General features: G+C 46.5%; 1 pseudogene; it reads right to left on the bottom strand.

Annotated features, from left to right (window-relative positions):
* Positions 1-6823: 6823 nt before the first annotated feature.
* Positions 6824-11415, bottom strand: LOC132488137 (uncharacterized protein C15orf32-like; annotated as a pseudogene).
* Positions 11416-12395: the final 980 nt, after the last annotated feature.

The raw sequence follows: 12395 nt of genomic DNA, 5'->3' as shown, positions 1-12395 counted from the left end.
TATGGTGGAATGAAGGGAGACTTTGGGGAGTGGGTGGTGTATGTGAGACACAGGGACACCATGTTGAAGTGACAGCCTGGACTGAGCTCTCACAGGCTTTATTTTGTCTCCAGTAGAAACGAGTCATTGTTTGTGCTTTCCAAAGGGAGGACAAACAAATGCTTTTTGCTTGGGGTTTAGCTTCTGAACCCCAGTATAGTGTTTAGAAGATTATTGGGACTCAGTTAATCAACACTGCTTTTACATGCGATCATTTGACATCTTCCAGTTCCCTGGTGTAGAGCTAAGGCCCTCTGAGTTGAGCTCTGATGGTAGTCACCTGATGTCACACATAGGAACCAGGGGCTAGAATTACGGAGCTAGAACAATGTCCTCTGCACCTTCCAGGCCAGCTTTCTGCCTTTAGCACATGCTAAGGAAAAGTTCGGTTTGAATCTAGCCTATGACTTAATGTTTCCCGGGGAAACCTCACTGTAATTCCATAATGGAAGTCACGTTGCTCTTTAGATTCTCTCTCAGGATTGGCAAGGACAACGCCTAAGTCATAAGCAGGCTGGGCTCCTCTTTGTGCCCCAGTTCTGGAAAAAGGCTAGACCCCCCTCATTGTGCATGTCCTTTTAAATAGGCTGAGTTCAGAGTTACCATCTGGTATAGGCAGGAGTGGAGCTGGTGTCTTGATTTCACCTTGCTTCCTCCAACATCTTTTCATCAGTCTTGATGACTGTCCTGTCAATTTATTACCTTAAATATTTTTGAAAAGGCACCACTTTGTAGAATGGGCTTCTCTTCTGTTCTCTACCCCCACCTCCAGATATGATTCAGGGGAGAGCCTCCTGTTAGTTTTTCCCCCTTTCTTTTTAACTGAGAAAGCAAAGTGTGAGGCACACCACTCTTTACCATGCTGCATTTATTCCTGTCATTCATTTCCTCCTCTTGTAAGTGGGAGGCTCAGATTGAAGCCTGTACATCCTTCATGTCCACAGAGAGGGTAAGAATAATGCCCTTGTTCAGGATGGGAAACTGGAGATTATGGTCACATTAGTGGAATCCTGACTGATGACATCATTAGGTGCTTCACCCCTGCTCATCACAGCCAAGAAAAGTCCTTTTGTCCCTAGGTCAGAAGAAAAAGTATAGGCTCCTACTAGCCCAGCTGTGCAATTTAAGGAGCTGCCACTGCTTTCCTCCTCAACTCCTCTTCTCTGTCTATTTTGACTCCCATTAGAGGGTGGCAGGAGACTTCCACTGTCCCTGAAAAAGATCAAGATAAAGTTGAGTTGCACCTGAATGGCCTATGCAGTTGACAGCAATCCTGGGAAACTGTAATATTTCCTGAAAGATTGGACTGGAGACTAGCAGACTTTCAGAGGTCATCACAGACCTTCTGAAGAGGCACCTTGGAAGTTGGAGTGGAGGCTTGCTGGGACTCCTCCGTGTACTAGCTTGGAAGTTAACAACATCAAGTTAAAAGTGGACAAACCCCAGATAACTAGGGATCAGTTGAAGCTGGTAGAAGAGACATGGACAGCCAGCATCAGGACCATCTGAGGCAGAATACCACTAGAGAGGGGGAGACAAATCTGCATGCAAATGTTATGAAATAAGACACCCATACTGGCTGCCCCTGGAGTGGGAGAAATTTGTTCCTGGCAAGTTTCTGAAGATGCACTGCGGGAAGGACAGTATAGGTTATGAAAGTTTGTGTCCTAAATATTATATGAGACAGGAGAATGTTGTAGAAAGAGCATGGGCTCAGAAGTGAGATCAGTTGTCACTTGTTTGTTGTTATGTCCTTGGACAAATTACCTAACAAGTCTGATCTCCATTTTTTCATGTGGAAAATGCAGAAATGTGGAATATATATCTATATCTATCTATCTACATCTACATCTATCTCCACTAACATAGCACTTGGAGAAATGTGGACACTTGGTGTATTAGACATGAGAAACTAACATTCATCCCTACTACCTTATAACGTCTCTGCTATATTTGTGGGGTTGGATTCTGAGAACTACACTTCCCAGCATCCCTTATCAGCAGGATTCTAATTTTGATTCAGAATGGGAGGCATTCAGGTGTGATTTAGAAGCAGAACATAAAAACAGAAGTCGTTATTGCACCTGCAAATTTTTGGACAGTTACATGAACTTCAGAAAACAGTAGACACGAGCTTTTGCCAGTGGCTTCTGGGACTGCCCCCTAAAGTTGACCCACTTTAGGGCAATGGGCAGCATAGATCACTAGTGGCAGTTTTGGGGGGGCGGTCTCTGTACTCTCTCATTTCCTGAAAGTTAGTTTTGACTTTCCTTGACTTTATCTTCTCAGTTTATCCAATAGTATTGTAAACCTCTAATTCCCTGCACTAAATCCCTTCCTGTTCAAAATACCTAGAGAGGTTTCTGTTTTCCTGGCTGAATCTTACTAACACATCTGAGTTTTAAAAATACAGAAAGAATGGTGAGAATGAATGGTCTTATGTTTTCCTAATAAAAAGAAGAACATTTGCAAATCTGAAAGATGACACTGAGGGCTAGAATTGTAACAATTGGCATTGAGAATTGGGAAAACTTGGCTCAGGTTTAAGGAGGAGAGCTTGAGGAAGAGAGGATAGGAAGTCATAGGTATCTGGGTAAGAAGTGAAAATTTAATTATTTATTTTTCCCTGCCACTGGATAAGGAATTCTTGACAGCAGAATGATCTCAAGCAGAATAAAATGAACAAAGAAAAATGTAACCTGAATGGAAAAATAAGCTTCCTAATACGATGTACATGAGACTGTAGGTGGGGAAGAGGTGACTGAAATAAAGAGATTTACTCCATAATAGATAGAGGTGCACCCACGTAACCTATGGTGGGAGGAAGAAACCTATAACTGTAATGAAATGATATCTCTTTAACGTTTTATTAGACAAACCTCCTGACCCTTTAAAAATAAATGTCATCTGCACCCCATTCAAATAGCCCCTTCAAAGTTGGTTAAATTATAAGTTTGACTTCCTATTATCCGAGGGAAAGTGTGAGCCCTTCCTCCCATGCAGACCACAAGGCACTTCTCAGAGAGGAGCTCAGGTTGCACCTTGGTATAACAGAAAGCATGTAATTTTGATGCATTCAGCAGTGGAGGTGCAGTTGTCAGTCTGCTTCTACTTGTGAGAATTCTCTTCACCTTCTTCTTCCATGCAGCTTTTCAGTAAAGAAAAAGTCTTAATTTTTTTTAAAAAAGCTTGAAGCTTATTGTTGATTGGGTGGAGCCGAGAATGCAGCCAGGAGCACACTCAGCAGCCCCCACCCACCCCAGTTGCTATGGTTAGAGAGTCTCCTGCAAGAAAAAGAACATAGTCCTGCTTGCCCAGCTCAGAGATCTATGGAGCTGCCACTACTTTCATCCTTAGCTTCTCCTTTCTATCCCCTTGACACCCACTGGTGAGGAGCAAGAGAATACTATCCTCCCTGAGAAAGACCAGGAGAGAGAGGATATGGGCTTCAATGGACAATGGAGTTAGCAGCCATCCTGGGAAACGCTGTAGCATTTCCTCAAGGACTGGACAGGTGACTGGTATTACAATGAGAAGAGCTGCAAACCAATCAAGGAAACTGTGATTAGAAATGGAACACCGAGGTCTTGTTAGCCACACCTTGGGGGAAGGCACAGTGGGAAGAAGATGAAGCCATGAGGGGTGGGCTTGGATTGGAAGAAACAAGCTGACACAGTGGACAACAGCTGCCTACTGAGTGGGCACCTGCCTGTCCTTCCTCCTCCTGGCACGGCAGAGACCATTATCCACAAATCAATGTTCTCATGAATCCAAGTGGCCTCCCCTGGGGCAGCGTCAAGACCTAGAGGGGTGGCGGGACTGGTGATGGCAGGGCTGATTCCTTTGGTGGCTTTTGTGAATTGGCAGAAATTGGCAGCAGTGTGGCAGCCAGCTGCTTGAGCCGTCCCCTGTCTTTTGCTGTCACCAAGGAGGGGAAACTTCCCAGAGAGGGTAGCTGAGAGTCTATCCATCTATCAAAATTCCACACATTCAAGGCCCAGCTCATCTATCATCTCCTCTGTGAAACCTGTTCTGAATCCCCCCAGGTTGGATAGGTGGTTCCCTTTTATTTTGTTCTGCCTTGGTTGTACATAATTGTTCCATTAGACTTGAACTTGCAGGGGTGGAGGTTATGTCTCCCACAATGCCCGGAACAGGGCTAGTTCCTTGCTGCCTCTCAGTGTGTCCATGAAATTGAATGAATGACTGGAAGATGAGGTGGTTAGGCACACTGGGAGCCTTCTCCTTACCTGTTCTTGTTGGTGCCATCTGTTGAGTGCCATCGTTAGTTGGGGGTTGTGTACTGTACATGTGGACTACACCCCAGAGCTGTCCCAGAGCTGGATGGTCACCACGCTTTGGGAGTATGGGAGGATAAGGGCCAGAGGGTCCCATCCCTCCCTCTCCCTTCGTGGTCCCTGTGTGTGTAGAGGAAAGGGGAGCTGTCTTCATAAGTGCGTGAACTCAGTCCCTAGGAATTGTTCCCAAGTTCTGCTTGCCCTCAGTAGTAGGGGTCGTCATAAAGAATGGTAAGTTGAAGAGGAAGAATCTGTAGTGCGTGAATTAGAGAACTAGCAGCAAGGGGAACACTCATTTACTGCAGGAATTCAAATGCCCCCTCCTCTGTGAAGCATGTCCCCTAGTGTCTTCTCTGGTGTACCTTCCTACAAGCAGAGTTCTTTGCTCCTTCCTTTCTGTTCTCTCTCTCTCTCTCTCTCTCAGCAGCAATCTGCTCATTCTTCTACATTAACACTCACAGCACTGTACCATATCTCCACCCTCCCTCCTCCACTCCCACCCCTGGACCATGAGTCCCTCAAGACCATGGACAGAGTGTTCATGTGTCATGACACCTGGTGGGAATGCCCTGATGTTTCTTAAAGGAATGGATATAGAGATGAATGAATGAGTGAGTGAATGAATGCATGGGCTTCAATTGCTGTGCAGATAGGGAGGCAGAGATTCATAGAAGGAATTCTCAACCTGGGTTAAACTCTAGCTTGACCACTTACTAACCATCTGATAAGCCGTGGGCCTTGGCCACCTCATCTGTAAAATGGGGATAAATAATCCTGACCTTACAGCGCTGATGGAGGAGGGAGATTATCTAGTCAAAGGTCCCAAGGCAGTGGCTGACACATGCTAGACACTCAACAAATGGACAATTCTAAGACTACTTGACTCAGGGTGTTGCAGGGATACCAAGCTATTTGGAAAAAAAGTGCCTCTTCTGGAATGCAATAGGGAGGGAATTGAGAAGGTGCCAACACTAAACTAGGGGTGCCGACTGGCATTCAAAACCCTCAGCTGTCTGTTCCATTACTATGAACACTCCTGCAGCTCTCTGGTAGAGGGAGGTGGAGAAACCTACCTATTCTGTTCAGGTATGGAAACCGAGGCCTGGGCAGCCCATCTGGTGAGTAGCCAGAGAGAAATGTTTTCAGGAAACAGGGAAGCACCAGGACATTCATTCATTCATTCGTTCAACAGGCATTCCTTCATTATTGGGCACCTACTGCCTGTCAGGCCCTCCTATTTGCTGCAAAAACAGCCAAGGAGGTGAGCTGAGCCAGGTGGGAGCTGAGAACTCTCCACACACTAGTCCTTGCCCCCTGAGCCTGGGAGAGTGGCTGGAAAAGAAGGCAGTGAGTTGCCCTGCATTTATCAGCTGCCTTGTGTGGGTGAAGGACTCAAGGTGTCTCATCAGGTTCAATTCCAAGAGCATCTGAGCCAGGAGGTTTCTTTTTTTAGTTTACTGATGAGGAAACAGAGACAGGAGGTGAAGCAGCTGGACCCAGCCCACGCTGCAAGCAGAATGTTGTAGAGGAGAGGTTAGGCCTGGGTTGTTGAGGTCCCCAAGTTTCCCAATGCTGCGGAGGGCTGGAGGCCACCTCTCTGCTGTAACCCAGTCTGGTATGAACACCTAATTTTGAGGCATGCTATTGGAGCAAAAGTCCTGACTAGGATAGCTGGTGACGTCTTGCAGAGGCCACAGGGAAGCATACAGACATTTCCCATCCTGTATCTGTGGTCTTCTTGCTCGTCATTCATGCATTTCTGTCCTCTGTTTCACTGGTTTTACTTCTCGTTTCCAGCCTGGGCTCTGCCAGAAGGTGATTCCACATTTTTCTAGCAGCCCATGGTTTGGCTGCCCCCATCTCATTCCGAGACACCATGCCAGGCGGCCCAGCATGTGCAGGTGGGAATGTCTAGTCCCAGCTTCCCTGCCAAGTTCAAAAGGCAGCAGCTGCATCCACAGGGCCCAAAGCTGTGCAGCCAGTGCCTGCCACTGTCACTGAACAAATGAGAGTTTCCACTGGGTGGGCCTGGGGGTGACAGCTTGGGGTGTGGAGGGGCTAGCAGCTGAAACTGGTGTGGGAACAGCACCTGTGGGAACCAGATGGCTCACTCACCAGCAAGGCTAATGCAGACCCCAGGGCATCAAGGGATGCTGATCAAAGTGAAGCTTAGGGGCTTCCTGAACCCCTTTGGAACCTGAGGACTTGGGTTCAAATCCCAGCTCAACCACTTCCTAGCTTTTTGATCTTGAGCAAGTTAACCAGCTTCTTTGCCTCAGTTTTCTCATCTGTGAAGTGGGAATATTAATAGCATCCACATGAAAGGGGTGGCCGTGAGGTTTAAATGATTTAGTCCATGTAAAGCATTTAGTTAGAGCTCAATAAACATTACCTGTTCTTTTCTGGTCCTCTGCCACCTCCTCCATGCCCCATCACTCTTCTGCCTGCCAGCCCTCACAGATACTATTCAAAATAGCTGTTTCCCATCACCGGTCTTGCCTGACTGTCCTAAGATGCCTCTCCTTCTTCATGTGCCTCCCCACGTTTCTATAATTGAATTTGCAATCTGTACTCACAGGGCCACACAGATCATGTTCTCTGGGTTAAGGGATGTACCCATGGAAAACAAGAGGGAGAAAAGGCAGCCACTACTCTAGGCTTGGTTTCCACAAAAACACCAATGTGATGAGGCTCTGGTGTCTTGCCCAGTGGTCCAAAATGCCCAAGCAGTCCTCCTGCCTGGAGGGTGTGGAAGCAGGGGTGATATGCAAAATATTCAACAATTCAGAGGGGCCCTGACCAATCAGAGTGGACTCTGGCCACAGTGCTGGATCACTGGGTACTGGGGGCTGGGGTCTGTAGCTCTTGACCAATTGGCAAGGAAGTAGTTTAACAATCGACATTGTTGCACAGGTGTGTTCTGGGTCTGTAGCAGCTCCCCTGGTGGGAAGAGTCAATAAGGAGCCTGTGTGGAGTCTGGCTGGAAGGAAGGCAAGTCCTGTTCTCTCTCCATGACCACATGGTAGAAGGTTGAGAGAATTAAGTGGTCTTGAGGGGCTAGCAGTGTGGGCTGGTGTTAACAGTGTTGGCTTTGACATCAAACTATCCACTTACGAGTTTTGGCATCTTGAGCAAACTTTAAACCTCTGAGAACCTTGGTTATCTAATCTGTGAAATGGGGGCAATGAAACACACAGGGCTATTGCTAAGGATAAGTGTGATAGGAATCACCAGAATGCAGGGCCTAGCTGAGGAAGTGGGAGCAATCTCTGTTCCTCTTTAGGATGCCTTGGTGTTCTTTCCATCAGGTGGGACTCCTCCCGACTTTGGGAATCAATGAGGTACAAGTCTTTCTTCGAAGCACTCACACACCTGTGCAGCTCATGCTTGTTCTTTCGTTCATGCAATGGGGGTTTATTAAGTGCCTTCTCTGTGCCGGGCACAGTTCCAGCAGCTGGAGAGGCTTCAGGGAACACACCAGATGGGGCCCCTGTCCTCATGGAGTTTGCATTTTGGAAGGAGAAGCAAGAAATATGGCAGCCAAGCCTTTCCTCCTGCATCAAGCACTCAACAGTCCTGAGTCCTGGACATGACTGACACAGGAGCAGCAACAATAAAACCTGCTAACCTGAAATCAAGGAAGAAACCCTCAGAAGCCATAAATGAAAGCATGGCCTCCAACCAGAGGCCTGAGCTGGGCTGCTGTGGAAGATGTGCCGGGGTTCAGGAACTGCGTCTGGGTCAGCACTTTCCAGCTGGGGCTGCACCTCAGCACCAGCTGGGGAGCTTCTGGAGATGCACAGGCCACACCCCAGACCAATCACATCAGAATCCCGGGGTGTGGGGTCCAGGTACCAGTGGGTTTTAAACTCCTCCAGTGGCTCCAATGTGCAGCTGAGCTGGCCAAGGTCTTTGAAGTGGGACTGGGGATGAGCCTCCCGTGTAGGACAAGAGTCATGAAGGTCTCTGAGTAGGTGGAAGGAAACTGGAAAAACTCTACCCACCAGCTCAGCTAAAGGGGTAAAATGCTGGTCATCTACCTGCAGGGGCCACAGGGGACAAAGTGTCACTGTGAAAATTCAGAGCTTGTCTGTGCCTCCTGAGAGGGCCAGGAAAGTGGTCACACTGTAGTCTGTTGCCAGTGCCCCAAGAAAAGACATTAACCATAACTGTGGAGGGTGGCCACTTCTGCCACCCAGGGCACAAGACACTGCTATGGAAAACAAGTGTCCACTGAACAGTCTAGAAGGGCAGGCAAACAATAAACAGGGGAGCAAATATGTCAGTGTTTCCCAATCCTGGCTGTGCACTAGAAAGAGTTTTTTTTTTTTTTTTTTTTTTAAATGTATCTGTCCCTCATTCGTTTCTGGAGATATTGATTAAACTTGTCCCCATTGTGGTCTGGACATGGGGGTCTTATATGAATTTTCTCAAGGTTGAGAACTACAAAATAAGTGAGATAATTCAGATGGTTTATAAGGACCACCTAGCAGGATAATGTGTATGTAATAGAGAGTGATTGGCTGAGAGAGACCTGGGACAGACTCCCCCGGAGGTGACGTTCAGTTTGAGACTTGAAAGATGAGGTAGGTGTGTCCTGCAAGGAGCTGGAGAAGAAGCTTTCCAGGCAGAGGGGACAGAATGTGCAAAGGCTGGAATGAGTCTGGAAAGTACTAGGAGAAGCAAAAAAGCCTGTGTGGCTGGTGTGTAGTGAGCCAGAGGGGAGGGGAGCATTCAAGACTACATAAGCCGTGGTAAGATGCTTCGAATTCTCTTCCAAGGGCGAAGGAAAGCCACTGACACGTTTAAGCAGGGCAATTACATGAGCAGAATCCTAAAACTCACGGCTGCATGCATTTCATTGGCTCCCACTTACACCCACCCGACTTTTCTCTCTGCCCCATCCTTTATTTGCATTTTCACAATTACTCTGGGAAGAAGGTAGGTAGCTGTCTTCTCTATTTTATAGCTGAGAAGGCACCAGTGTTGAGTGACTCATCCATGTCCCCTGGGTTCTTGAATGGCAGGTACCCGTCCCAGAGCTCTTGCCCAAAGATACTCCTGAGCACGAGAAGTCACAGTTGTTGTTACAGTGAGTCCCCTACATATGAAGCTTCAAGTTGTGAACTTTCAAAGATGCGAATGTGCATTCGCATGTCCAATTACGTAACTTAGTTCACATGTCTGGTGTACATTGTCACGTGTGTGCATCCTCTGCAAGTAGTTGTACTTTTGTGTATTGGGTTGGCCAAAATGTTCACTCGGTTTTTTCCATCAGGTGGCTCTAGTAGCACTTAGTTGTCTTTAACTTCATTCGAAACAATTTTGTTAGATTGTATGTGACAGCTGTCATATCAGCGTACATTTAAAAAAAGACTTATCAAACTCAGTGAATTTTTGTGTAGCCATTTTAATATTGAAGATGGAAGAAAAAAACTCAACATTTTTGGCATATTATTCTTTATTATTTCAAGAAAGGTAAAAACGCAACCAAAACACACACACACACATACACACACACAAAAGATTTGTGTAGTGTATGGAGAAGGTGCTGTGACTGATCGAACGGTCGTGTCAAAAGTGGCTTTCGAAGTTTTATGCTGGAGATTTCTCCTTGCTGGACGATGCTCCATGGTTGGGTAGACCAGCTGAAGTTGATAGTGATCGAGACACTAATTGAGAACAATCAATGTTATACCATGTGGGAGAGAGCCAACATACTCAAAATATCCAAATCAAGTGTTGAAAATCATTTGCACCAGCTTGGTTATGTTCATCGCTTTGATGTTTGGGTTCCACATACATTAAGTGAAAAAAACCTTCTGGACCGTATTTCCACATGCGATTCTCTACTTAAATGTAATGAAAACATTCCATTTTTAAAACAAATTGTGATGGGTGATGGAAAGTGGATACTGTACAACAATGTGGAATGGAAGAGATCATGGGGCAAATGAAATTAACCACCACCAACCACACCAAAGGCCGGTCTTCATCCAAAGAAGGTGATGTTGTGTATATGGTGGAATTGGAAGGGAGTCTTCTATTATGAGCTCCTTCTGGAAAACCAAACAATTAATTCCAACAAGTACCTCTCCCAATTAGACCAACTGAAAGCAGCACTCGACGAAAAGAGTCCAGAATTAGTCAACAGAAAACGCATAATGTTCCATCAGGATAACGCAAGACTGCATGTTTCTTTGATGACCAGGCAAAAACTGTTACAGCTTGGCTGGGAAGTTCTGATTCATCCACCATATTCAACAGACATTGCACCTTCGGATTTCCATGTATTTCAGTCTTTACAAAATTCTCTTAATGGAAAAAAATTTCAATTCCCTGGAAGACTGTAAAAGGCACCTGGAACCATTCTTTGCTCAAAAAGATAAAAAGTTTTGGGAAGATGGAATTATGAAGTTGCCTGAAAAATAGCAGAAAGTAGTGGAATAATAGGGTGAATAGGTTGTTCAATAAAGTTCTTGGAGAAAATGAAAAATATGTCTTTTATTTTTACTTAAAAACCGAAGGCACATTTTGGCCAACCCAATACTTTACAGTACTGTATAGACTACAGTAGTACAGGTACCTTTATTTCAAACTCAGGATGTCTGGAAGCAAGCGTAAAAGCAGTGGTATATAGCCGATTGTGTTCGTTGGGTACCTAGGTTAACTTTGTTGGACTTACAAACAAAGTGGACTTAAGAATGTGCTCTCAGAATGGAACTCATTCATGCGTAGGGGACTTACTGTACATTGAGTTACATTCACTGCAACCCTGGCCGTGGGGATGGGAAAGCTCAATCTTGGCTTTCCTTGAGCAAAGCAGCTCACCCCAAAGTGGTCTTCTTTGCAACAGCCAACTTCCCATAAGTGCTGAGTCAGGCATCCCATCACAGACACTATCCTGCAACTCTACCGTGACAACCTTGTTCTAGAAAATGAAGGCGCTTTGAAATAAATCAAAGGGGTGTTTTGCGGCGCCAGCCTCACCTTGACTTACCTCAGTGTTCCGCCCTGGAGTCTGCAGTCCTTGTTGGCTGGACCTGCCCTGCAGGGTCCACGTGGGCCATGGGGCCATCTCCCCACTGCCTGGCTGGCAGCCAGGCAGTAATATTCTATTACTTCCCCAAGGACTGGCTGCTGACAGCTAGTGCTAGATCAGTTTTATGGAAGCCTCTTTAATACTTGAACATGTTGTCATGGATGGAGTATTTGGGGTTTTCTTGACACACATCTTGGAACCCCTTGGGAATCCCATTTCCCACCCCAAGTTCTAGGGGGAGGTGGGATGGCTGAGGAAGTGGCAAGGAAGATGGAGAGAGGCCACAAAGGACCTTCAGTGTCTTTGCTGGGTGGTTCTGTTGGGCTTTGGCTACAGCCAACTGGGGTGATTCTAAACACATGGGATGACCTGGGGTTGGAGAGCTCAATGCACTGTATGTGGAAACTGGTCCCACCACCTGGACCACTAAGGATGGAAATGAAACTCCTACCCTCGTCATGAAGCCCAAGGGTGACAAAAACATTGCTTCTAGACAGTAACCATGGAAACCTCTCATTGCTATGGATGGCCCACCGCCAGAACAGCTCCTTGTTCTATGGCATAGAGTGCCCCCCTCTCTCCTCCTCTCCTGCCACTTCACTGCATTGCCTCAGGCCAGGGCTCCGGTCCCCAGGAAGAGCTATAACTTGGCTCTCCAAGGTTCACCTTGATTTTTGTGGGTGCCAAGGTAAAGAGCCCTGGAGAGGCGAAAACGAAAGGATGGGGATAAAGTTGGGAAAAGATGATGACATCCGGCAGTGCTGGTGAGAGACAGGCAGGCTGGGGCAGACTGTCAGTGTCATTGGGGATGCTATTAAGGGCATTCATGAGGCAGCATGCGTGTCTGGAGTCCCATCTGACTGGCATCATTCATTCCTGTTCCTGTTCCATTCATTCTGGAAGGGGAACCTTAATTAGACATGAAGAGATTCATCAAATGGCAGCCCCTTGGAGCTGGTAGTCTCTTTGCCATCTGGACGGATGGTTTCTACCTTGTGACAACAGCAGCAGGAATG

The sequence above is a fragment of the Mesoplodon densirostris genome, chromosome 4, assembly GCF_025265405.1.
Source record: "Mesoplodon densirostris isolate mMesDen1 chromosome 4, mMesDen1 primary haplotype, whole genome shotgun sequence".
Classification (NCBI taxonomy): domain Eukaryota; kingdom Metazoa; phylum Chordata; class Mammalia; order Artiodactyla; family Ziphiidae; genus Mesoplodon; species Mesoplodon densirostris.
The sequence above is the reverse complement of the archived record's forward strand: the minus strand, read 5'-3'. Positions and strand labels throughout refer to the sequence as shown.